Genomic DNA, 24,653 nt, shown 5'->3' with positions numbered 1-24,653 from the left:
CGCCCTGGTGCCCCAATCCACGGCTGGTGAGGGGTATGTCTCGCCCAGGTGGTGCCACACCTGCCCCACGAGGTGCCTGACGACGACCGCGCCCTCCTACGGTTTGGGCCCATGCCGGGTGTGCTCGCCCCAACCCAGAAGCGCCGAAGGGGTCCCGCGGATGACGTCTGGAGGTAGGCGCGCCCACCATTGGGTATAGACGCGCGAGGGAAGTCTACGCGCCGCGGCTGGAGAGGGTGCACGCCTGGTGGCGTCGACGCAGAGGAGCGGAAGCCAGTTCCACCGCGTGCTGCGCACGTGCCAAGATGGCGTCCATTCCCGCCATTGAGCCGTTTGCCGTTGACGGTGCCCCGTCATCCCTGGCCCCGCGCTGGAGGGATTGGACAGACCGTCTACAGATCTACTTCGAAGGGCCTGGCATCGCGAGGGAACGGCGCAGAGCGTTGCTGCTCCACCTAGGAGGAAAAGACATCCACCGCATCTACAAGACTCTCGTGGAAGCCACGCCGAAGACATACCACACACTGCTGAACGCGCTCAACGCCCACTTCGAGCCCATGGCGAACAGAGACTATGAACGGTTCATCTTCCGTCAGGCCAAACAAGAGGCGGATGAGTCCCTGGATGCGTTCCATGGCAGGCTGAAGGAGTTAGCCAGCACGTGTGGGTTCCGCGACGAACAGGAGGAGATCCGAGGGCAGATCATACAGGGTTGTTACTCGTCTAAGCTCCGTGTCACGGTCCTCCAGGAAGAAGGAAAGTCCCTGGCGGACATCCTCACCCTCGGACGGTCGAAGGAGCTATCGCAAGCGAGAGCCTCGCATATGGAGGCGGCCCTACATCGCCCTATCAAGACGGAGCAAGTGCAGGTGGCGGAAGCGGTGAACGTAGTGCGGCCAAAAGGAAGGCAAGCCGGAGGGAAACGGCAGCCGGAGGCAAAGAAGAAAGACTGTGGGTACTGTGGCGGCAAACCCCACCGCATGCAAGACTGCCCGGCCAGAGGGAAAAAGTGCGGCGCCTGCGGGTGGATGAACCACTTTGCGGCGGTGTGCCGGTCCACCAGAGCCAAGAAAGAGGCGGCCCATGCGGTACGAGAAGAAGCAGACAGTGAGGACATGGACGATGACACCGAAGAGTTCCCAGTCCATTATGTGTTCGCAATCCATCAACCACAGAAGAAGAAGCGCAGACTTCCGAAATGTCACATCCTAGTACAAAGTCAAGAGGTAAAGGCGACAATTGACACTGGGGCCTCCATCGAGCTGATGGCCGCCAATGTCTACCACCAACTGCGGGTCAAACCCCCGCTGAGAGAGGCGAAGATTCGGGTGTTCGCATACGGCCAGAAGACACCCATTCCCCTCATCGGGTGCTTCAAAACAGAGCTACAACATGGTGAGAGGAGCATCAACACCACCGTCTATGTCACGGAAGAGGGCAGCGGGATGCTGCTGAGCAGGCAGTCGGCCGAAGAATTGAGACTGATCTCGTTCGCCATGGCAGTCCTGGAGGAAGAACTGGATACAATCATGGAAGAATTTGGAGAAGTCTTTAACGGCATCGGGTGCCTGAAAGGAAAGGAAGTATCCTTTCACATCGACCCATCGGTCCAACCAGTGGCGTTGAGACACCGGAGGATCGCTTTCCACCTGCAGCAGAAGGTCGAGGAGGAACTGGAGGCCCTGGAGAGACAAGGCATCATCGAGAAGGTCAGTGGGCCAACCCCGTGGGTATCCCCGATCGTCATCGCCAGGAAGCCGAAGCAGCCAGGACAAGTCCGCATCTGTGTGGACATGCGCCTCCCTAACGCCGCGGTCAAAAGAGAGCGACACCTGACGCCCACCATTGACGACATCTTGGGGGAGCTGAACGGGGCCAGGTGGTTTTCGAAGATGGACCTACGGTCAGGCTACCACCAGTTACCACTTCATCCGGACTCGAGGTACATCACCACGTTTTCCACCCATGTGGGCCTCAGACGGTATCGGCGCCTGAACTTCGGCATCTCGAGTGCCGCCGAGGTATTCCAAAATACCATCAGAGAAGTGCTCAGTGGGCTCCCCGGCGTGCTCAATGTGAGCGACGACCTGCTCATATACGCGTCAACCATAGAGGAACACCACCAGCGGTTGAGAGGGGTCCTCAAGAGGATCCAGGAGTCAGGTTTGACCCTGCACCGGGAGAAGTGTCAGTTCCTGCAGAAAAAGATCAGCTTCTTTGGGTACACCTTCTCGGACCAAGGGGTGGCCCCGGACCCGGACAAGGTGAAGGATGTCCAAGATGCCCCAGCTCCGACAAACATCTCGGAGGCCCGGAGTTTCCTGGGCATGGTCAACTTCTGCGGCCGCTTCATCCCGGACCTCTCCAACCTCACCAAACCCCTCAGAGAGTTGACCAAATCGCCCACCACGTGGCAGTGGGGCCAGGAACAGGAACAGGCGTTTCAAGCAACGAAGGCGGCCCTGTCCGCGGACACTACCCTCTCATACTTCGACCCGGTGAAGCCCACCAACGTGGCGGTGGACGCGAGCCCGTTTGGGCTGGGAGCAGTCCTGACACAGCTCCAGGACAACGAGGAGTGGGCACCCATTGCTTACGCCAGCCGGTCCCTGACCGAAACAGAGCAGCGGTACTCGCAAATCGAGCGAGAAGCCATCGCCATCCACTGGGCATGCCGGCATTTTCACGTGTACGTGTATGGACACCACTTCACGGTAACAACCGATCACAAGCCACTCATTCCTCTGTTCCAAGGGTCGTCCTCAAAGCCGCCACCCCGTATTGAAAAGTGGATACTCCAACTACAAGGGTACGACTACCGAGTGGAGTACAAACCCGGGGCCACGAACCCGGCGGACTACCTGTCACGGCACCCGCGGAAAGCCACAACAGAAGAGAAGGAGGAGGCCGAGGACACAGAGGAGTACATCCGGTATGTGACAGAGCGGTCACGACCCCTCCCAATGAGCATAGCCGCGATCATAGAAGCCTCAGAAGGTGATGAATGCGTTAGAGCAGCGGCGGAGGCTGTCAGGTCGGGAGATTGGAGGGCAATCCAAGCCTCGCTCAACAGAAAGACGCCCCAAGCCAAGCTGACACTGGAGTCATTCCTGAAAGTGCAGAGTGTGCTGTCCGTCGACGCCCAAGGATGTCTTCTGCGAGGCCCGAGACTAGTCATGCCAGCCAGCCTCGCTCAACAGGCGGTGGACCTCGCCCACAGGGGACATCAAGGAATGGTCAAGACAAAGGGCAGGCTCCGAGCCAAAGTCTGGTTCCCAGGCATGGATGCGATGGTTGAGCAGACGGTAAGAACCTGCACGTGGTACCAAGCCGCAGGACAGCCGGAACGCCCTCACCCCGTGGCGACCGAAGATAACCCCCTGAGACCGTGGGAGTGTGTGAGTGCCGACTTCGGACACCTCCCCGATGGACGGTATGCGTTGGTCATCATCGATGATTTCACCAAGTACCCGGAGGTTGAAATTGTGGGGAGCCAGACAGCCACGGAAGTCATAGCGAAATTCGAGAAAACCATCGCCACTCATGGCATCTTCGGGGTGGTCAAGACCGACAATGGACCGCCTTTCCAGGGGCAGGAGTTTGCCGAGTATCTCAAGAGCTGGGGGATGCACCACCGCAAAATAACACCAAGGTGGCCCCAAGCCAATGGAGAGGTGGAGAGGTTTATGAGGACACTCAACAAAACCATTCGCATCGCCATGGCCGATGGATCTCCACTGGAGAGAGCGATATACAGTTTCCTGCGGGAATACCGGATGACCCCCCATGTCACAACCGAGGCAGCACCAGGAACAGCCACCATGGGACGAATTGTAAGTGACACGATCCCACACCACCCCACTTGGGTTCCGGCACAAGCCTCAAATGAGAAGACCCTAGCCAATCGGATGCGCTCGAATGACCACGCCAGCCAGCGAAGGGGTGCTAAAGAGTCCAACAGGACCGAGTGTATGTAAAGGACCGCTACCCAGGCAGCAAGTTCAGACTCCCATTTGAACCACAACCATGTGTCGTCACCCGCCGGACAGGCACGATGGTGACCGCTCAAAGAGGAGCTGAAACGGTCACGCGAGATGTGTCGTTCTTCAAAAAGGTCCACCCCGGAACACCTTCACGTCCCGTGGCCGAGCCAGAGGGGCCGGAAACCGACCAGCCGAGCAGAGATCAGGAGGGGGAGGACGGTCGGAGTGAGGATGGCGGTACCCCGTCCATCCCAGCCACCCCGGGGGGTAGTCTGCCTGGCGGTTCCCCAGCCAGGGCAGAGCCTAACACCCCAAGGCGCAGAGCCCCTGAGGTGGCCCTTTCCAGAGGCGGTCCGTCCCGCTACAACCTGAGGAAGAACCCGGCACCGTCATCCCAGCTGGCGGACTATATGGTGTAACCTGTAAGGACTGGCAGACTGGTAACAGACTCATCGTTGAATTTTTGGTCCTATGTTTTGTTTAATGTTTATAAAGGTTGGAAGGAATGTAGTGTCCGGCGTGCGCGAGGCGTTCTAGCCTTCCGCGCTGTCGGGACGCGCTAGCGCTGACGCGTGACGTCAGACGCTAGCGAGGTTAAATAAAGGGGCGTGGCCTCGACGGAGTTAGTCGGAGCCGCGTGCATACGAACCACAAGTCGGCTCCGGTGTATTATTAAGCGCCTATGCGCTGCTATGCAAATTAGGCCTCTAAAGGCATTACACCTACATCGCTCCTAAAGCGTGAAATGACCGGCCCTACACATAAGAGCCTCTTCCTCACTTCTTGAATGACACAATAAACTGAAGTCCTGGCTATTCGAGTCGCCCCACTAGGCCCCAGGTTTGTCTAGACTCACTGCCGCTCCGCGCTAGGATATCCACCTGGGTGATAGCGCGCTCTACAAACCGGCATAACATAACGTAACGTAACATAAGGTAACCAATGCTGGTGTCGCTGCTCAGCAACGACCCTGGCGTATCTCCAGACAGACCTAAATGTGGGAGGGTTTTATGGTTAAAGTCCTTGGGGTGGGCGTGTCTACGAGGCGCAGCGGCTCATTTAGAAATAAAGTAACAGGAGAGCAGCAAGGAGGGAATGTCTGTGCCGTATTATATTTGTACGCTTTGCCTATTTGGAAGGAGATTTTAGTAAATATCCTCAACAAGTGTAAATTAAGGACAACCAGAGACATCATTTACTAGTGATATTTCACACCTATGTTACTAAACCGAGTCAGTTCTTCTAAATGCAGGTTAGCTAATGAGCGTTACTAGGGAAGGTCTGGGTGGAATCTTACCCCACACGAAGCATCCCTTCACTGCCATAGCACAAGAAAATGAGTGTGAATGCTAAAACATGTATTGAGCATCCACGGGTGTTAATTGCACACCTTGCAGTTCACACAAGTCTTTGTAACGTGGCCCTTGTTAGTTTCTACGTTGGAACAATGGCACCTGACTTCTAACCACAGGACTCCTACCTCCACCGAAATACGAGATGCTGATTGGATGCCTGTATTTCAGTGATCCTAGCTTCCTGTGTCTCCAAGCGCTGAGAGTGCTCAGTGTACATGCTAGGAGCGATGGGATTGGCTGGAGGCCTCAGCTCTGTGCTGTCTTTAGTTATACCTGCAGCTTCGAAGCGCAGCTTCCTATTGGACAGAAGGCACACCAGTAATCCGCAGAGCCTTTTCCATGACTGCCTCACTACGAGCCAGAGTCACACGGTTTGTTCTGTGAGGAAGTGTGACTTACTCGTGAGTTAGATACCGACTGACTCGAGAATTTCCCAAAGCAGGGACCGCTTCCAGAAACCCCCTTTGTGAATCAGGCGTGCGTGTCTGTTACCTCACCCCGGGCACCAGTGGCCTTTCTCCGTCCGTCCCCACGGCCACCGTCGACGGCTGCAGCGAGCTCAAGACCTGGCAGCTCGCAAGGGTGACCCGGGGGGAGGGCACCGTGTGACTCCTTCGGCTTCCAGTGGAAAGAACAGTTCATTTTAAGACCGGCTCTCTGAGTCACCGAGCAGCTGCTGGAAGCGTGCCGACATATCTTCAAGGCGCGCTTCGGGGAGCTCTCGTTTCACGCCGTGAGACACTGAGGAAACGCACTGCGGAAGGTGCCAAGTCTGGCAGGGCGTTCGTTCGGAGGGCTCACGACAAAATCATCTTGAAAACGTAGGCCAAACAGTACATTTCACCAGGGGCTCCAAAGGTTTTTGAACTTTACGCATAGTACGGCCTAATCATATTTTCACCGAATTGTATGTCCCACTTTCCCCACACTTACACTTACGCACGCGCGTGATTTCCTCTCAAGGGTTCGATGGCGCTAGTGACTCGCAGTATGTTGTATGTGAGTGTGTTCCTCGCGGAAAGGCAGGTCATTCCAGAGTATGTTGCATAGGAGTAGAATGAGTACACGAGTACATGTCTACAGTGAGTACTTCGAAACTCAGTTGCATTAGCAGCTCATAGACCGTCTGTATTCCACCGTGTACCTAGAGAAAACATGCCAGGCAGGCAACTTCTGAGGATGATGCATGTGAGTACACACTTGCACTCAGTACACAAGTACATGTCTAAGAGTAAGCCTGGGCAAAGCACTACGCTACGCTCGCGTAGTTTGCGAAGTTTACGCTACTTCGCACTACGCGAATTGCACGTAGCACAGTGCAAACATGCGTTGCGTAGCGTTGCGTAATGCAGCGGTCATTTTTTGCTTGCTCAGGGTCCTCAACATCAAGTTGGTGACCGCGAGCAAGCAAAATGACATCCCGGCGAGACTTTTTCCTTGTCCGCGATCAGCATCATCAAGTTGCCAATCGCGAGCGTGGAAAATAAACATCCCGGCGAGATTCTCAACGCGAGGAGGTCAGGTTTCTCATTGCGAGTGGTCGCGTATGCTCGCGACCGCTCGTGATGAGAAACTGCCAGTCCGCGTTGAGAAAGCTGCCGCTCGAGTAAAAATCTACTTGAGCGGCAGAAAACTACAGCTCGCACTGTGCAAGATGCCATTTTCAATGATTGCACAGTGCCGGATGCTTGTCCGCACTGTGCAATCATTGAAAACAGCATCTTGCACAGTGCGAACAGGGTACTACGCAGTTCGCGAAGTGCTACGCGTAGCTCGCGTAGTGCAAAGTGCACTTTGCGTAGCTTCGCGTAGTGCTACTTCGCGAACTACGCCCAGGGTTATCTAAGAGGCGTACTTTGAAACTGAGTTGCATTAGTAACTCATGAACCTTCTGCATGCTAGTCTGTACCTTAAGGAAACGTGTCAAGCAGGTAACTTCTGAGCATACTGCATGTGAGTACATACCTGCACTGAGTACACAAGTACATGTCTGCGAGGCGTACTTTGAAACTGAGTTACATTAGTAGCTCATAAACCGTCTGCATGCTATTGTATACTTTAAGGAAACATGCCAGGCAGGTAACATCTGAGCATAGTGCATGTGAGTAAACTGGGTACTTAAGTACATGTCTGCGAGGCGCACTTTAAAACTGAGTTGCATTAGTAGGTCATGAACCGTCTGCATGCTAGTCTATACCTTGCGGACATGTGTCAGGCGGGTGACTTGTGGGCAAGGTGCATCCAAGTAGAATGAGTACACGAGGACATGTCTACAGTGAGTACTTTGACACTGAGTTGCATTAGTAACTCATGAACCTTCTACATGCTAGTGGATACCATGCAAACACGTGTCCAACAGGTAACTTCTGAGCTTGGTGCATGCAAGTACACACCTGCACTCAGTACACGAGTACATGTCTGAGAGGGGTAATTTGAAAATGAGTTGTATTAGTAACTCATGAACCTTCTACATGCTAGTGTGTACCCTGCAGAAACGCGTCAAGCAGGTAACTTGTGAGCAAGGTGCATCCAAGTAGAATGAGTACACGAGGACATGTCTACAGTGAGTACTTTGAAACTGAGTTGCATTAGTAACTCATGAACCTTCTACATGCTAGTGTGTACCCTGCTGAAATGTGTCAAGCAGGTAACTTCTGTTCTTGGTGCATGCGAGTACACTGAGTACACAAGTACATATCTACGAGGTGTACTTTGAAACTGAGTTGCATTAGTAACTCATGAACCTTCTACATGCTAGTGGATACCTTGCAGAAACATGTCTGACAGGTAACTTCTGAGCTTGGAGCATGCAAGTACACACCTGCACTGAGTACACGAGTACATGCCTGCACTGACTACTTTGAAACTGAGTTGCATTAGTAGGTCACCTTGAGAGGAATCACAAAATACCAGCCCACGGGACACTCATGGAGTGTAGGCCAGTAAGCTTCAGTGGAATCACTGGTCGGGGTCTGGACTATAAGTAGCCTAAAGCACAGCCTCGGGGGTCGCCAAAAAGCATATGCTGCTGCAAATGTGCTCGGTGTCCAGGGGTACAGGTTGCACGGTCCCCACGAGGGCTGCCAGTCTCAGGTTTGCTGAGAGCACTGGTCAGCCTCGGGGAAGCTTAGGAACCCACCTCCTGTGTTGTAAAATCTTCGGAGTCCTTCAGGAGCTGCGTAGATGTAAACTGGTCAGATGCGTCTTTGGTGCCTGCCTTGCAGGGGAGTAACTCCTTTACTCCAAGGAAGATTCTTTGGTCATCCAACGTAGTGTAGATAGTTGAAGTACTTGGTTTCTGTAGCAGAGTTTTGTCTCGGTAAATATTAAGTCCTGTAGCCAGGGGTTCCTACTTTATACCCAAGGAAGGGGTGGGACAAACTCTGGGGACCCACCTATGGGAGAGTCAGGACAGAGGGTTAGCTACACCCATGTCCTTTGTCCAGTTTCGCTCCAGAGCAGGGGCTGATAGCCCCTGCAACCGGTTTGAGCTGGACTATGCACAGGGACACCAAATGTGCCCCCAGTGCAGACATCAAAGCACTCTCAGAGTGCACCCACTCAGCCCCAATACACTAAAGCCTGTCTGGGAGGTGGCCACACCTCCCTGTGACAGGAAACCTATTGCCCAGCCTCCCCTGTGGGAGTTTCGTCCTTCAGCAGGAGGGCAGACTCTTGTCTGTGGCTGGCAGCATCCATTTTGTGATGCCAGGGTCTGTGAAGTTGGTACCGGGTGTACCGGTGCTGTCATATTTCTCCCTCTAGTAGGGTGGAATCATACCTCCCACACCAGTTACTGGTGTGGAGGTATGATTCCAAGGTGTTTGACACCAAACACAACATGTTTCCATGCAGCAGTTTTAAAGTTAGCATTTACCGCGAGGTTATAATGCACTTAAGAGTATATGGTTGGCTGCATCACAAACAACCCCGGAATAGAGGTTCCGGAGGCTGCAGAGGGTCTCTGCTCATGCATGGGCACCCTCTCACATAAAACCCAGCACCCTGCCTTTAGGATTGATAAGGCCTGCCACAGGGGTGACTGATAGGTTTATATGTGCAGTGATATGGATAGATATAGTGAACCTATATCTAAGTAAGGGGTGAATGCACCATCTTACACAGGCTGCTGTAGCAGACCTGTTGTGTCATTTTGAAAGGTCTACCAGGGGGGGCATAATACATGCCGCAGCCCCTGAGAGGCCTCTGGGTTACCTACGCCCTGGGTATATAGTGTACCATATACTAGGGACTTATAAGGGTACCCCAGAATCCAATCTGGAGTGTACCTAAAGTACATGAACAACCAATTTAGGGAGAAAGCAGATAGACTGGGGTCCTGATTAGCAGGATCCCAGCCAAACTAAGTGGAAAAACCAGCAAAACACCAGGCAAAAGTGGGGGTAACCATGCAGTAAGATTCCACCTTCCTAGATACCCCCACCCCAAACGAAAGGAGATAAGGCTAACCTTGGCCAGTTGAGCCTTTATTGACTAAGTGGCCATATAAGAAAGATCCTGCACCATCATGGGTACCCCCTGTCTTATGGTCCAATAGGCAGTCCCTACCCCTAAGGGAATGGGATGGTCTCCAAAAGTTGGGTGTTTTGGCACATAAAAGGCTGGTGGGGTGTCTGAAAAGAGAAGTGAGGCCCTAATAAAGTTGGCCTCAGCTTCCTCAGATCACTGGTCACCATGGAGGCATATCTTTCCATGACTGAGTTGTATCTGGTCCTAAGGGTCAACCTCTGGCAGCCTACAGCTGGGGGTTTGGTCCCTTTGGTTGGAATGCTGGAGAGACATGATAGGTTTGGAACCACTTGGTCCCAGGTTTGCCTTTACCCAACAGAGTCCATCTGGGGGTGGTCCCTATCCAATGATAAAAGGGAACTCTCAGTGTGTCGAGGAATTTTCACCTGGCTAGGGTTACTCGAATGGGTGCCCCTAATCTGTTGATGGGGGGGGGGGGTTCCTCTGGGCAGTGGGCCCTTGGGAGTCCACTGACCTCTGCATCCCTAGGCTGGTTGAGGTAGGGTAGAGTGGGGCGGGTTACCTGCCCCAGACTCGGTACCATCTTGGAAGGGTCCCCTGCCATCAGGGGTGTTGCCAGGACAGGCTTGACCACCTCTGGGGCAGTTCCTTCACTAGGGGTAGGATCAGTTCCTGGAGGAGTTTGACCCTTACCTATAGTCTGGGGAGAAGAAGACTTTTCTTCAACCCCTGTGCTCTCTTGTGGAGTAGAGTGGGCCATTCTTTCAGGCTCAATCACTCCAAAATTTCACTGGGGTTGGGCTGTGGCCCTAAGAGCCCCACCAATTCTCTCTAACATTCTTAAATGGGCTTGGTATTCAGCTTCAGCCCAGGCTGAAATTTCCAGATCATTGCCCAACAGGTAATCTACAGGCAAGTTTGGGGACACTGCCACTCGCTTTGGGCCAGTGACCCCTCCCCAGCTGAGATTGACTATGGCCATGGGATGATCGGTCCTGATACCATCAATGTTGGTCACGTGGTACTTACACTCAGGTAAAAGCTGTTGAGGGGGGCTAGCTTCCCTGTCACCATGGTGACACTAGCCCATGTGTCCCTAAATGCCAAAGCTTTCTGACCATTGATTAGTAGCTCCTGTCTGTACTTGCCCAAGGAATTGGGGCTGGCAGTAAAAGTGGCAAATCCCATGCCACCATCACAGACTGAGGAGGCCTATGAGGGGGACCTTTCTAAATATTGTCCACCTCAGTTCCCCATGAGAACCCACCTAACTTTTTGAGTGCACTACTACCAACTGGGGGATTACTACTTGTAGTACCAGGAGGAGTGGTAGTATTGCTAGGCGGAACATTTTCCTTATTGCTGACCTTAGGGCATGTGGGGTCATTTTCCAGTGGCCAGGTTTCTTACAAACATGGCAATAAGGTTTCTTTTCAGGGGAGGAACGAGTTTGGGACCCACCCCCAGAAGAATAAAATATAAAAAATGTAAATCCGTATTTGTAAAGCGCAAACTACTCACCCTTGCGGGTCTTGAGGCACTGGGGGCCGTCGTGGAAATTAAGTCAGCTATTGCCCAGAGTCACATGGTGCTGAGCTGAGCTGCCGCCGGAGCCAAGGATCGAACCGTGAACCCTGTGTTCCGAAGGCAGCTGCCCTGGCTGCTGCACCACACCTCTCCACATAAGAGGACTTTTGGGGCCCTGTAGTGGATTTATTTTTTGATTTATCCCCACCTTTCTCTTGGGTCTTGAAAGAATCTTTCTTCTGGTCAACACCCTGATTCTTTGGCTTTACTCTGGTTCTGACCCATTTGTCTGTCTTGTTTCCTAATTCTTGGGGAGAGGTCAGATCAGAGCACCAGGTGCTGGTGTAAAAGCTGGTTTTGACAAATATTAAGGATCTGCTCCCTCATAATCAAATTGTACAATCCTAAAAAGTCATGCACCTTGCTGCCATGTATCCAACCTTCCAGAGCCTTAGTAGCACAATCTAAAAAGTCAACCCAGTCTTGAGTCTGTGCCTTTTGGGTGTCTCTGAACTTTATCCTGTATTGCTCAGTGGTTAAGCCAAACTCATCAATCAGAGCACTCTTCATGATTTTTTAATTATCAGCATCCTCTTCTCTAACAGTGAGGAGCTTGTCTCTACCTTTGTCTGCAAAGGAGAGCCACAGGATTGCTGCCCACTGCTCCTGAGGGACCCTCTGTACTTTACAGGCCCTCTCCAGTGCAGTTATCCATTTGTGGATGTCATCCCCACTCTGGTAGGGAGGGACAGTCTTGTTCAGGTTCCTATGGTTATGAGTATGTTCTATACCTCTAGGGACACAGTTGCTGCCACCATGGGGCTCTAGCACCAACTTTTTAGATGCTTTCTGAAGCTCCAGGGATTCCCTATCTAAGGCCATTTTCTCTCTCTTGATCCTGAGCTTAGCTCTCTCAGACTCAAGCAGTTGGCACTTCTTCTCATAAGAGGACTCCGTTTTATGAGAAGAAGTCCTATGAGAAAAAGAGATCCCTACATAAGTACCGGAATGATTAGACTCCTCAGAAGGAGATCTTAATCTTTTTGGTAAATTGTTAACCCTTTCAGGTGGGGTAAAGAGAGGGCCACTGAGGCCTTCTCCCTCACCTTCAGGAAGAATTGGATTGTCGAGGTTAGAATCATCTTGATCCTCCTGGCCAGCATCAGAGTCCTGGTCATAGATGTTTTCACTTCCTGGCCTTTCCTCTTCTGCTGTCCCACCCAACTTGCCTGCCTCATCAGACCATGGGGTCTTTCTGAGGTCATCTAACAGCAAAGCTTCTATGAGGCGTTGAGTTCTGGGGTTTTTCCCTGTCTTCGGTTTCCTAGCAGTACACATACTCCTCAATTGTTGGAATGGGATATGGTCATACTTAATGGTCAGAGCCCCACTGGGTTCTGCCCTAGAAGACATACTAGCGTTATGTGGTGTGGCACCTACCTAACCTACTAGGAACGACTAAACTCTCTTGAGTTGGAGAAAGGATGTGCTAGACCCTTGACTTACCCAACTCTAAGTTCAGTAGAACTTACTTTATTCTAGTCTTGATTATATGTACCTATGTACCTTTAGTGGTTTTCAGTTAGTCACTCAATGAGATTATCTGGTAAAGCAATAGCAAGCTTCAATCCTACCGCTGCCACCAATGTGAGAAGTTGGCCTGGTATATGCTGTCCACTAGTTATAGTGGGCACCTTGTACCAGTCCAAACGACCCTTATTGATGATTAGGTTAAAGACAACATTTATTGAAAGCTATCCTAGTGGTAGCTATGGAGAGCAGCCTTCAGGCTAAGTCTCGAAGGAATGTAAATTAGCTTGATTTACCAGATTATATTCTCCTGAATGACCAAATGAAAGGAGAACCACACAAGGTATATATAAAATATATGTATTTATTTCTAAACACTCTTTCTTAACCTCTTCATGAGATTAGAGCACAAGGCACACAACATTACAGTACTAAAATGACAGTAAATAGCAAAATACACAGCGGGCCCCAGGGGGAGACCAAACCATATATTAAGAAAGTGGTATAACAACCACGACTTGACTAGACACAGTGCCTAGAGCACGTAGAATCACTGGGACTCCAAGGAACCACTCAAGGTAGTGACACAGGGGTTCCACGGGGGACGTGTGCAGTGTGAGAACACAGGCGCGAGCGCCGTACAATCCTATGGGAAAGTCGTGGTTGGAATTTTAAAGATTAAGGACACATAGGAGAGAACTTTGAGCAAACCCTTTCAAACTTAGAAGGTTCTAAGGCCAGCACCCATGTGAGCACCGGAGTACTCATGTTATCTAACTCAGGGAAGCCGGGTGCATAGGTGTCAAATGGTGTTGGGATTCTTCGTCGTTTTCAATGGTGCGATGCTGCAAGGTGCTGCTGCCGGGAAGAGGAGAAGTGTCCAGTGTGATCCAAGCCTGGATCGGAGCTGAGAAGAACCTGAAAGCAGAGGGGACAAAGTCTGGGTCACTTCACAGTGACCAGGGGCATGATAGACCAATGCCCACCAATGTCGCGTGTTTCAGGTGCAATGAGGTGAAGCTTGACTCTGCAGCCATGGGGACCAGGAGACGTTGACGACAACCAAAGTCCACAGGTGAGCTGTCCCACAAAGGATGTCGAGTGCTGGGGGGTCAGTGTCCGGACTGGAGACCAACAAGACTTGGCAGCTGCAACCCACGCGGTCAGAGAAAAGATGCTTTGGTGTGGACCAGCAAGGTCCTGGGGTCTCCCCAAGCAATGGAGAGTCAGGGCACTTCTGGAGCAACCAGGAAAGCCCACTGAAAGTTAAAGTTCCCTTCTCAGGGACCCACAGGTTGACGAACCATGGATCGCGAAGGGACCTCAAGAGGAATCACAAAATACCAGTCCAGGGGGAAGAGTTGCACAGTCCCCACGAGGGCTGCAGGTCTCACGTTTGCTGAGAGCACTGGTCGCCCTTGGGGAAGCTTAGGAACCCACCTCCTGTGTTGCTAAATTTTCGGAGTCCTTCAGGAGCTGTGTAGATGCAAACCAGTCAGATGCGTTTCAGGTGCTTGCCTTGCAGAGGAGTAACTCCTTCACTCCAAGGGAGATTCTTCGGTCATCCAACGTAGTGTAGATAGTTGAAGTACTTGGTTTCTACTAGCAGAGTTTCATCCAGATAAATCTAAAGTCCTGTAGCCAGGGTTTCATACTTCATACCCAAGGAAGGGGTGGGACAAGCTCTGGGGACCCACTTATGGGAGGGTCAGGACAGAGGGGTAGCTACACCCATGTCCTTTGTCCAGTTTCGCGCCAGAGCAGGGGCTGATAGCCCCTGCAAGCGGTTTGAGCTGGACTACGCACAGGGACAACAAATGTGCCCCCAGTGCAGACATCAAAGCACTCTCAGAGTGCACCCACCCAGCCCCAATACACTAAAGCTTGTCTGGGAGGTGGTCACACCTCCCCGTGACAGAAAACCTATTGTCCAGCCTCCCCTGCCAGAGATTCGTCCAGCAGCAGGAGGGCAGACTCGTGTCTGAGGCTGGCAGCATCCATTTTGTGATGCCAGGGTCTGTGAAGTTGGTACCGGGTGAACCGGTGCTGTCATATTGCTCCCTCTAGTAGGGTGGAATCATACCTCCCACACCAGTTACTGGTGTTGAGGTATGATTCCAAGGTGTTTGACACCAAACACAACATGTTTCCATGCAGCCGTTTTAAAGTTAGCATTTACCACGAGGTTATAATGCACTTAAGAGTATATGGTTGGCTGCATCACTAACAAAACCGGAATAGAGGTTCAGAAGGCTGCAGAGGGGCTCTGCTCATGCATGGGCACCCTCTCACATAAATCCCAGCACCCTGCCTTCAGGATTGATAAGGCCTGCCACAGGGGTGACTGATAGGTTTATATGTGCAGTGATATGGATGGATATAATGAAGCTATATCTAAGTACGGTGTGCATGCACCACCTTACACAGGCTGCTGTAGCAGACCTGTTGTGTCATTTAGAATCATCCCCCAGGGGTGGCATAATACATGCTGCAGCCCCTGAGAGGCCTCTGGGGTACCTACGCCCTGGGTATATAGTATACCATATACTAGGGACTTGTGAGGGTACCCCAGAATCCAATCTGGAGTGTACCTAAAGTACATGAGCAACCAATTTAGGGAGAAAGCAGATAGACTGGGGTCCTGATTAGCAGGGTCCCAGTCAAACAAAGTTAAAAACCAGCAAAACACCAGGCAGAAAGGAGGGGTAACCATGCAGTCAGATTCCACCTTCCTACAGCAAGTACACACCTGCACTCAGTACATGAGTACATGTCTGAGAGGGGTACCCCGAAACTGAGTTGCATTAGTAACTCATGAACCGTCTGCATGCTAGTGTGTACCTTGCGGACACGTGTCCGACAGGTAACATCTGAGCATGGTGCATGCAAGTACACACCTGCACTCAGAACACAAGTACATGTCTGCGAGGCATACTTTGAAACTGAGTTGCATTCGTAGCTCATGAACGTCTGCATGCTAGTGTGAACCTTGCGGACACGTGTCAGGCAGGTGACTTGTGAGCAAGGTGCATCCAAGTAGATTGAGTACACGAGGACATGTCTACAGTGAGTACTTTGAAACTGTGTTGCATTAGTAACTCATGAATCTTCTACATGCTAGTGTGTACCCTGCAGAAACGTGTCAAGCAGGTAACTTCTGTTCTTGGTGCATGCAATTACACACCTGCACTCAGTTCACGAGTATATGTCTGAGAGGGGTACTTTGAAACTGAGTTGTATTAGTAAGTATTGAACCGTCTGCATGCTAGTGTGTACCTTGAGGAAACATGCCAGGCAGGGAACTTCTGAGCATGGTGCATGTGAGTACATACCTGCACTGAGTATACGAATACATGCCTGCCGTGACTACTTTGAAACTGAGTTACATTAGTAGCTCATGAACCATCTGCATGCTAGTGTATGACTTGAGGAAACATGTCAGGCAGGTAACTTCTGAGCATGGTGCATGTGAGTACACTGAGTACACAAGTACATGTCTATGAGGCAAAATGTGAAATTGAGCTGTATTAGTAACTCATGAACCTTCTACATGCTTGTGGATACCTTGCGGAAACATGTCCGATAGGTAACTTCTGAGCTTGGTGCATGCAAGTACACACCTGCACTGTACACGAGTACATGTCTGTACTGACTACTTTGAAACTGAGTTGCATTAGTAGGTCATAAACCGTCTGCATGCTAGTGTGTTCATTGCGGACATGTGTCAGGCAGGTGACTTGTGAGCAAGGTGCATCCAAGTAGAATGAATACACGAGGACATGTCTACAGTGACTACTTTGAAACTGAGTTACATTAGTAGCTCATGAATTGTCTGCATGCTAGTGTGTACCTTGCGGACATGGGTCAGGCAGGTAACGTCTGAGCATGGTGAATGTGAGTACATACCTGCACTGAGTATACCAGTACATGTCTTTGAGGCATACCTTGGAACGGAGTTGCATTAGTAACTCATGCACGTTTTGCATGCTAGTGTGTACCTTGCGAAAACATGGTAAATTCCGAGCATGTTGCATGTGAGTACAATGAGTACTTCAGTACATGTCTGCAGTGAGTACTTCGAAACTGAGTCGTATTAGTAACTTTGTAACCTTGTAGCATGCTAATGTGTACCTTGCGGAAACGTGTCAGGCAGGTTACGCCTGAGCATGTTGCATGCGAGTAAACTGAGGACACGAGTACATGTATGCAGTGACTACTTTTTAAACTGAGTTGCCTTTTAGCATGCTAGTGTGTACCTTGCTTAGCTTCTCCTTGTGACAGACTCATCATAGTTTACATTTGTTTTCAAAATTCTTGTCAAAGCCCCCCCCAGAACTCTGCAGTCCTTATGTATTCTATCAGTTTTTACAAGATTAGACCAAGTTCTCTAGAAAACTTCTTTGGAACTTCACACACAAATGATTTTCATATGGATTTTCTAAAAAAGCAATTGATTTTGAAGGGGCACTCGTCAAATATTGCAATATTTTTAGGGTATAGCAAGCAAGTTTGACCCTCCACAAGGGCGTTGAGGGTTTTGCCCACCCAAGGTAGGTTTTCAGAAAACCGCAGCAGAATGGCCAATGTTCAGCTAACACTTTAATAAAGCTATAGATGATGCAGTCTGCTCAGAATTTTTTTTAAATTTCAAACATGCTACTATTTTCCTTAGCGTCTTTCTACACATCTATCCACACTTCAATCTACACTTCTCTCTTCACTTCAATCTACACATCTATCTACACTTCTCTCTACACATCTCTCCACACTTCTATCTACACATCTATCCACACTTCTATCTACACTTCTGTCTACACTTCTGTCTACACTTCTGTCTACACTTCTGTCTACACTTCTGTCTACACTTCTATCTACACTTCTCTCTACACATCTATCTACACTTCTCTCTACACATCTATCTACACTTCTCTCTACACTTCTATCTTCACTTCAATCTACACATCTATCTACACTTCTATCTACACATCTCTCCACACTTATATCTACACATCTCTCCACACTTCTCTCTACACATCTATCCACACTTCAATCTACACTTCTATCTAAACTTCTATCTACACTTCTCTCTACACATCTATCTATAATTCTCTCTACACATCTTTCTACACTTCTATATACACTTCTCTCTACACATCTATCCACACATCTATCCACACTTCAATCTACACATCTATCTACACTTCTATCTACACTTCTATCTACACTTCTCTCTACACATCTATCCCCCCCTTCAATCTACACATCTATCTACACTTCTCTCTACCCATCTATCTACACGTCTCTCTACACATCTATCCACACTTCCACATTTCACTTCCATTCATTTTTCCGTCCTGCCTTATCCAGTGAAATGTAACAGCGCAGTTATGAGTCATTTTCCTCCGAAAGGGCAAGAGGGATAATAAAGCAAAATATGTAAATCCAGCAATATAAGGCAGTAGACAGCAGCGGTAGACACATTCTACATACGACTAGACACCTACCCTTGTTCCACTTGTAGAGACGTCCTGTTTCCAGAAAGCAGCCTCGCTACAGGCCTTCAAAACTGACCTCAAAGTTCTCCTCCTTCAAAGACACTTCCAAATTTAATTCGCGCCCTCTCTATTATCTGAAGGAAGTCCTTCCATAATAGGAAATTCTGTTCTCCATGACTATAGAAGGGCCTTCCCAGTGTGTTCATGTGGTTTCAGTGTCTGCCATTTAGTGCAGTATTACACTTCTACGTGTATTTTGTACTCTTTTGTAACATGCACACGTCACTTTTCCTCCTGTAACTTATCGTTTGCTACCTCTTGTATTTTGTTTGCTTTTGATACATGCACAACTGCCACCATTGCCTCATGTAACGTAACCTTTGTTCTTGTGTTTTGAGTGTCTGCCATTTATTGCAGTATTATACCACGACTTGTACTTTGTACGGTTTCGTAACCTGCACACATGTCACTTTTTCCTCTTGTAACGTATCGTCAGCTACTTCTTGTATTCTGTTTGCGCTTGATACTTCCACAATTGTCACTATTGCCTCATGTAACGTAACGTTTGCTTTTGTAACACGTTCACTTGTAATTTTCTCCTCATGTATCATTACTGTTCCTATTGTGAAGCGCTCTGACACCTTCAGGTAAAGTCCACGCTATATAAAAACGCATAAAATAAATAAATAAAATAAATAAATACAGCATTCTTACCGGGAGGGGCTCAGGCAGCTGCACCGATTATCACACAAATATCCCTCGAATATAAATCTGTATTTGGACACTCATTTTGTGCCCAGTGATCAGCCATTCAGTTTATGAAAACACACACATTTTGTTATTTAATGTAACATTATTATGGGGAAATAACCTCAGTTTTAGAAAACAAAAGTTTACCAAATTCATGAAGAAGAAAGAAGTGACTGTGTCCTGAAAAACAGCTTTTAATTTATAGCATGAACATGTTTGATGACCACACATCAGTTTGTAATTTCCATCAAGCAGCCACAGGTACCAATGATTTACATTAGTACATAGATTCTGTCATACATGTGTCATCTTCTCATGTCATGGATGGCCGCAATATGTCAAGAATTGTCACCATTATGCGAGGGCCATCCTTCAAAGGTGGGCATCATCAAGCCTTTGATGTCTATATTATACCTAGACTTACCACCATTAACCCAGGGCCAGAATTAAACCATGTGCTGGCATATTTATGCCAAGGATGCCCACAATATGCCAGGAATTATCAGCATCACACTAGGGTTAGAATTATACCATGGGTAGGTAAGATGGATGCCATAATATGCCAAGACCTAGCACCATTATGCCAGGGCCATTATTATACCAGGGGCATGCACTATCACACAAAAGATGCTCATTTTTCTACATTTCTTTGTTTATTTTCAACATCAACATAGTACAGTGCACTGGAGTGGAATCTTTACCACTCCGCTGCTTTCCCGAAAAAATACATTTACCGGGTACATCACATGATTTTGCATGCACGGCTCATTATTCACCCACTCACTAAGGATGCTCATAATATGCCAGGAATTATCTAAATTTTACCAGAGTCAGTTTTTCCAAGGATGTAACACATCATGGAGCCAGTGCATGCCAATATGGCCACTAATCTAGGGCCATATGGAATATTTGTTTCATCGCGACCACCTGTTGCCTTGTGGCGATTTTACAGCCCCAAAGTCAGGAGGACCTTGGAGCAGATGAAAATAATCCTCTAGAGTTACACCATGTTAGAAATGTCCCCTGGGTAGAGGGTGAAAGTCGCCTTTGGGGTTCAGTGGGCAGGTTGTTGTTGTGTAAAATTTTCTTTGTTTAGCACAATGTTTGCATACATGTCTTGCTTCTGTAGGATAAAACCAACATAATCACCAGGCCAGAGACGAAAGAGAGCAAGAGATTCCATGAGTAAAAAGAATAAGAGATTCCAGGAGTAAAATGTCGTCTACCAAAGATTCTGGAACTTTATAAAAGAGCTCTGTTCTCAAATTGACTGGAAGGGAGTTGCATGCTTTAGTAACCTCTGCCGAGAACGCTGTCACCAAATCATGCAAAATTGTTTTTAGTTATTTTATGTTATTGGTATTTTTAAAGTGCAAACGGTTACCCAAGGGTGTCCTGGCGCTAACTGCTTTCCTCTGGGCATTCAGATATTGTTAGATCTGGGGGTCTCTAGTTGGCAGGGTAGGTACCACTGTCCAAGTAGGGACCCTTGCTTCTAGTCAGGGAAAGGGGGATACACTGTTAAGATAACCCCTGCTCACCCTCTAGGTAGCTTGGCCTGAGCAGTCTAGGCTATCAAAGGCAATGTGTAAAGTATTTGTACCAACACTCACAGTAACACAGTGAAAACACCACAGATTTACTCCACACCAGTTTTAGAAAAATAAGGAATCTTTACTAAAAACTTCACAAGACCAAATACTACAGACAAACCAACATATAATTCAAAAGGTTACTTTAAAGATAGTTCAAGAGTTTGCAGAAAGTACTCCAGGATGTAAAAGTCAGTGTCCTGCACAATGCGACTCTCAATGCACAAAATGCGACACTCTCGTGCCCAACAGTACCTGTAGTTGCGATAAGGTTCCCAAAAGCTATCACAAGGAAGATGGCAAAGGCGATGCGATACTCCTGAGATCCTGGGGAGGCCTTGCTTCACGCAGCAGAGGTGGATGCGCCGGCTCCGATCTGTAGGGGGAGGATGCGATGACTTTGGCTTTCGTTGCGTAGGTTTCTTAGGGGGAAGCTTCACGCACAGGTTCGATGCGACACTCTTCGACGTGGCCCGATGCGCAGCGTTGACTTCCGGCGCCGCAACTCTCGATGCGCCACGGAACGGGACTCTGCGTCGACGCACGCAGCGACTGGATACTTTCACGCACCGGCAGTGGTGCGGCCCGCAAATTGGTTCTGCGACGACCCTCGCAGCGTCAGGAATCTTCTCGCACCGGATCGATGCTTGACGCACTCGGCGATGCGGGGACTCCGGGTGCTGCGATGACGCCGCGATGAAATTCTCCTCGCACTCTCGTTCTTGCGACACGCAATCGGATGATGCGTTGGGTACCAGTTACTCTTTTTCACGCTTCTGCTTCCCAGCTCCCAAAACACAGCAAAACGACCTCCTGAGGCCCCAAGACTGGGCAAGCACTCCAAGGCAGGTCAGAACTCCTTCAGCAGAGTTCCAGGGGAGCTGGTGGTGAAGTCCTTTTGTTCCTGGGACTTCTTAACAGGGAGCCAGCTCTTCTCAGGCCCTTGGAGATCAGAATCAAAACCCAACCTGGTGTTCCCTTAAGGAACCCACCAGGCCCTGGGACTGGGTTTCGGGCACCTTGGGACCCACAGTCCCACACTCACCCCTTCTCCACTGAGACAGGACGTGAGCCCTTACACCCCTCCCACTACACTGGGACCTAACCGGGCTACACCGAACCTCTTCCACCTCACAGGTCAGGAAGATATCTGGGCCACTCCTATTGGGATCACTCCCCAATGCCTCTCCAGACCTTTTGGCATCCAACCAAAGGTCTGCCTCCAACGCAAGCTCTCTGGAATCAGAGAACTCACACTCCACCGGGTGTTGGCATAGCTCTGGAAAACAGGGACTTAAAATATGCTCTCCAACAAATGAATCACACAGCCCCCCACAGTTGTTAACCAAGCTACCCTTTGCCTCACCCTCCAGTGCCTCACACAAGTACCCCACACCACTCTCCTGAGATTGGCAAGACAGTACCTGACTGTCTCTGTCACACAACTCACACTCTTCTGGGCGGTCTTCACACTCACACACCAAGGTTTCTACCATGGGGAAGCCCCTCTCCCTGTACCTCTCATCTAGGGTCAGTAGAGTGTCCCTCCCACCACTAGGAATATGGTCCCCTGTGCCAGTTCCCCAATCCACTTCAGGGACACTGCACTCCACTGGAACTACATCATAAACCTGAACCCCCTGGTGTATGTCAACCCCCTCCTTCAAGTCAGGTGCCACATCTCTGGGTGTTTGTACCTTTCTCTCAGCACTAGAACTTACAATCTTGCTGCCACCATCTGAGCTGGACTCCACCTCCAACTCAGCAAAGCTCACTTCTTGAGCTACCCATTTTTCTTCTTCAGCTGAGACACTCATGGCCTCAAGCCTCTCGAGCTCCAAATCAAGCTCCCTCATCCTCAACTCATGAGCCAGAAGCAATTTCTTCTCCTCCAACGCCTTTTCTACTTCCAATTGCTTCACTTTCATTTTCATTATTTCTAATTCATGGTTTCTCACCCTTTGATTCTCCACCAACTCCTCTAGAGTGAGCCCCCTACTGGAATGGGAGCTGCCAGCCCTAGAGACTGGTCTGCCCACGGGCAGATCTTGGGGAACAAAACCATCCTCTTCATTTGCACCACCTTCCTCTTGGGCCTCCCACCAGGCCTTCAAGATTCTTTGTAGAACATCCTTTCTAGCTCCGCTTTTCACAGGGCAACCAAGGTCTTTGCAGAATTGCTTGAGCTCCTCAACTTTGTATGAATATAAATCCGCAATGGAAAACTCCAATTCTGCCCTCTCACTTGTTGCCACCTGAGACATGAGGCTGTTGAAGAGTTACTCAAAAACAGAATAATACAGTATGTGGTTGTCTATTGGTCTGCACTCCTAGTGATGTACACCAATTACTGTGGGTCAAGTACAAATACAAGTTCAATCCTCACCGCTGACCACCAATGTTAGATCTGGGGGTCTATAGTTGGCAGGGTAGGTACCACTGTCCAAGTAGGGACCCTTGCTTCTAGTCAGAGAAAGGGGGATACACTGTCAAGATAACCCCTGCTCACCCTCTAGGTAGCTTGGCCTGAGCAGTCTAGGCTATCAAAGGCAATGTGTAAAGTATTTGTACCAACACTCACAGTAACACAGTGAAAACACCACAGATTTACTCCACACCAGTTTTAGAAAAATAAGGAATCTTTACTAAAAACTTCACAAGACCAAATACTACAGACAAACCAACATATAATTCAAAAGGTTACTTTAAAGATAGTTCAAGAGTTTGCAGAAAGTACTCCAGGATGTAAAAGTCAGTTTCCTGCACAATGCGACTCTCAATGCACAAAATGCGGCACTCTCGTGCCCAACAGTACCTGTAGTTGCGATAAGGTTCCCAAAAGCTATCACAAGGAAGATGGCAAAGGCGATGCGATGCTCCTGAGATCCTGGGGAGGCTTTGCAGCAGCCTTGCTTCACGCAGCAGAGGTGGATGCGCTGGCTCCGATCTGTAGGGGGTGGATGCGATGACTTTGGCTTTCGTTGCGTAGGTTTCTTAGGGGGAAGCTTCACGCACAGGTTCGATGCGACACTCTTCGACGTGGCCCGATGCGCAGCGTTGACTTCCGGCGCCGCAACTCTCGATGCGCCACGGAAAGGGACTCTGCGTCGACGCACGCCGCGACTGGATACTTTCACGCACCGGCAGTGGTGCGGCCCGCAAACTGGTTCTGCGACGACCCTCGCAGCGTCAGGAATCTTCTCGCACCGGATCGATGCTCGACGCACTCGGCGATGCGGGGACTCCGGGTGCTGCGATGACGCCGCAATGAAATTCTCCTCGCACTCTCGTTCTTGCGACACGCAATCGGATGATGCGTTGGGTACCAGTTACTCTTTTTCACGCTTCTGCTTCCCAGCTCCCAAAACACAGCAAAACGACCTCCTGAGGCCCCAAGACTGGGCAAGCACTCCAAGGCAGGTCAGAACTCCTTCAGCAGAGTTCCAGGGGAGCTGGTGGTGAAGTCCTTTTGTTCCTGGGACTTCTTAACAGGGAGCCAGCTCTTCTCAGGCCCTTGGAGATCAGAATCAAAAGAAGGGGACACAGCAAAGTTCTTCCCCTCTCCTTGGCAGCAAAGCAAAACAGCAAGCAGGCAGTCTTCTCCTCTTCAGTTCTTTTCGGGTTTCTCCTTGGCAGAGGTTTCTTCTTAGTTCCAAAGTGATCTAGAGTTTAGGTGTCTGGGGTCCTCTTCTTATACCCCTCCAAGTCTTTGTCTCTCTTTGTTCCAGTGGGGGGATTCCCCTGCTCAAACCGGTTCCTGGGTGTGCTCTGCTCTGGAGCACCTGGTTCCTTTCAGAGTGAGGGGCAGGGTCGTTAGACGCTCAGCAGGAGGTGGAGCCTTCTTTGTGCCAGCAGAGGCAGAGTCCTCAGCCTGGCCAGCAGGGGGTGGAGCCAGCATTGTGCTGGCAGGGACAGCCCTATTCAAACCCA

Source organism: Triturus cristatus, chromosome 4_2 (genome assembly GCF_964204655.1).
Source record: "Triturus cristatus chromosome 4_2, aTriCri1.1, whole genome shotgun sequence".
NCBI lineage: Eukaryota > Metazoa > Chordata > Amphibia > Caudata > Salamandridae > Triturus > Triturus cristatus.
Note: the sequence above shows the minus strand (reverse complement) of the source record.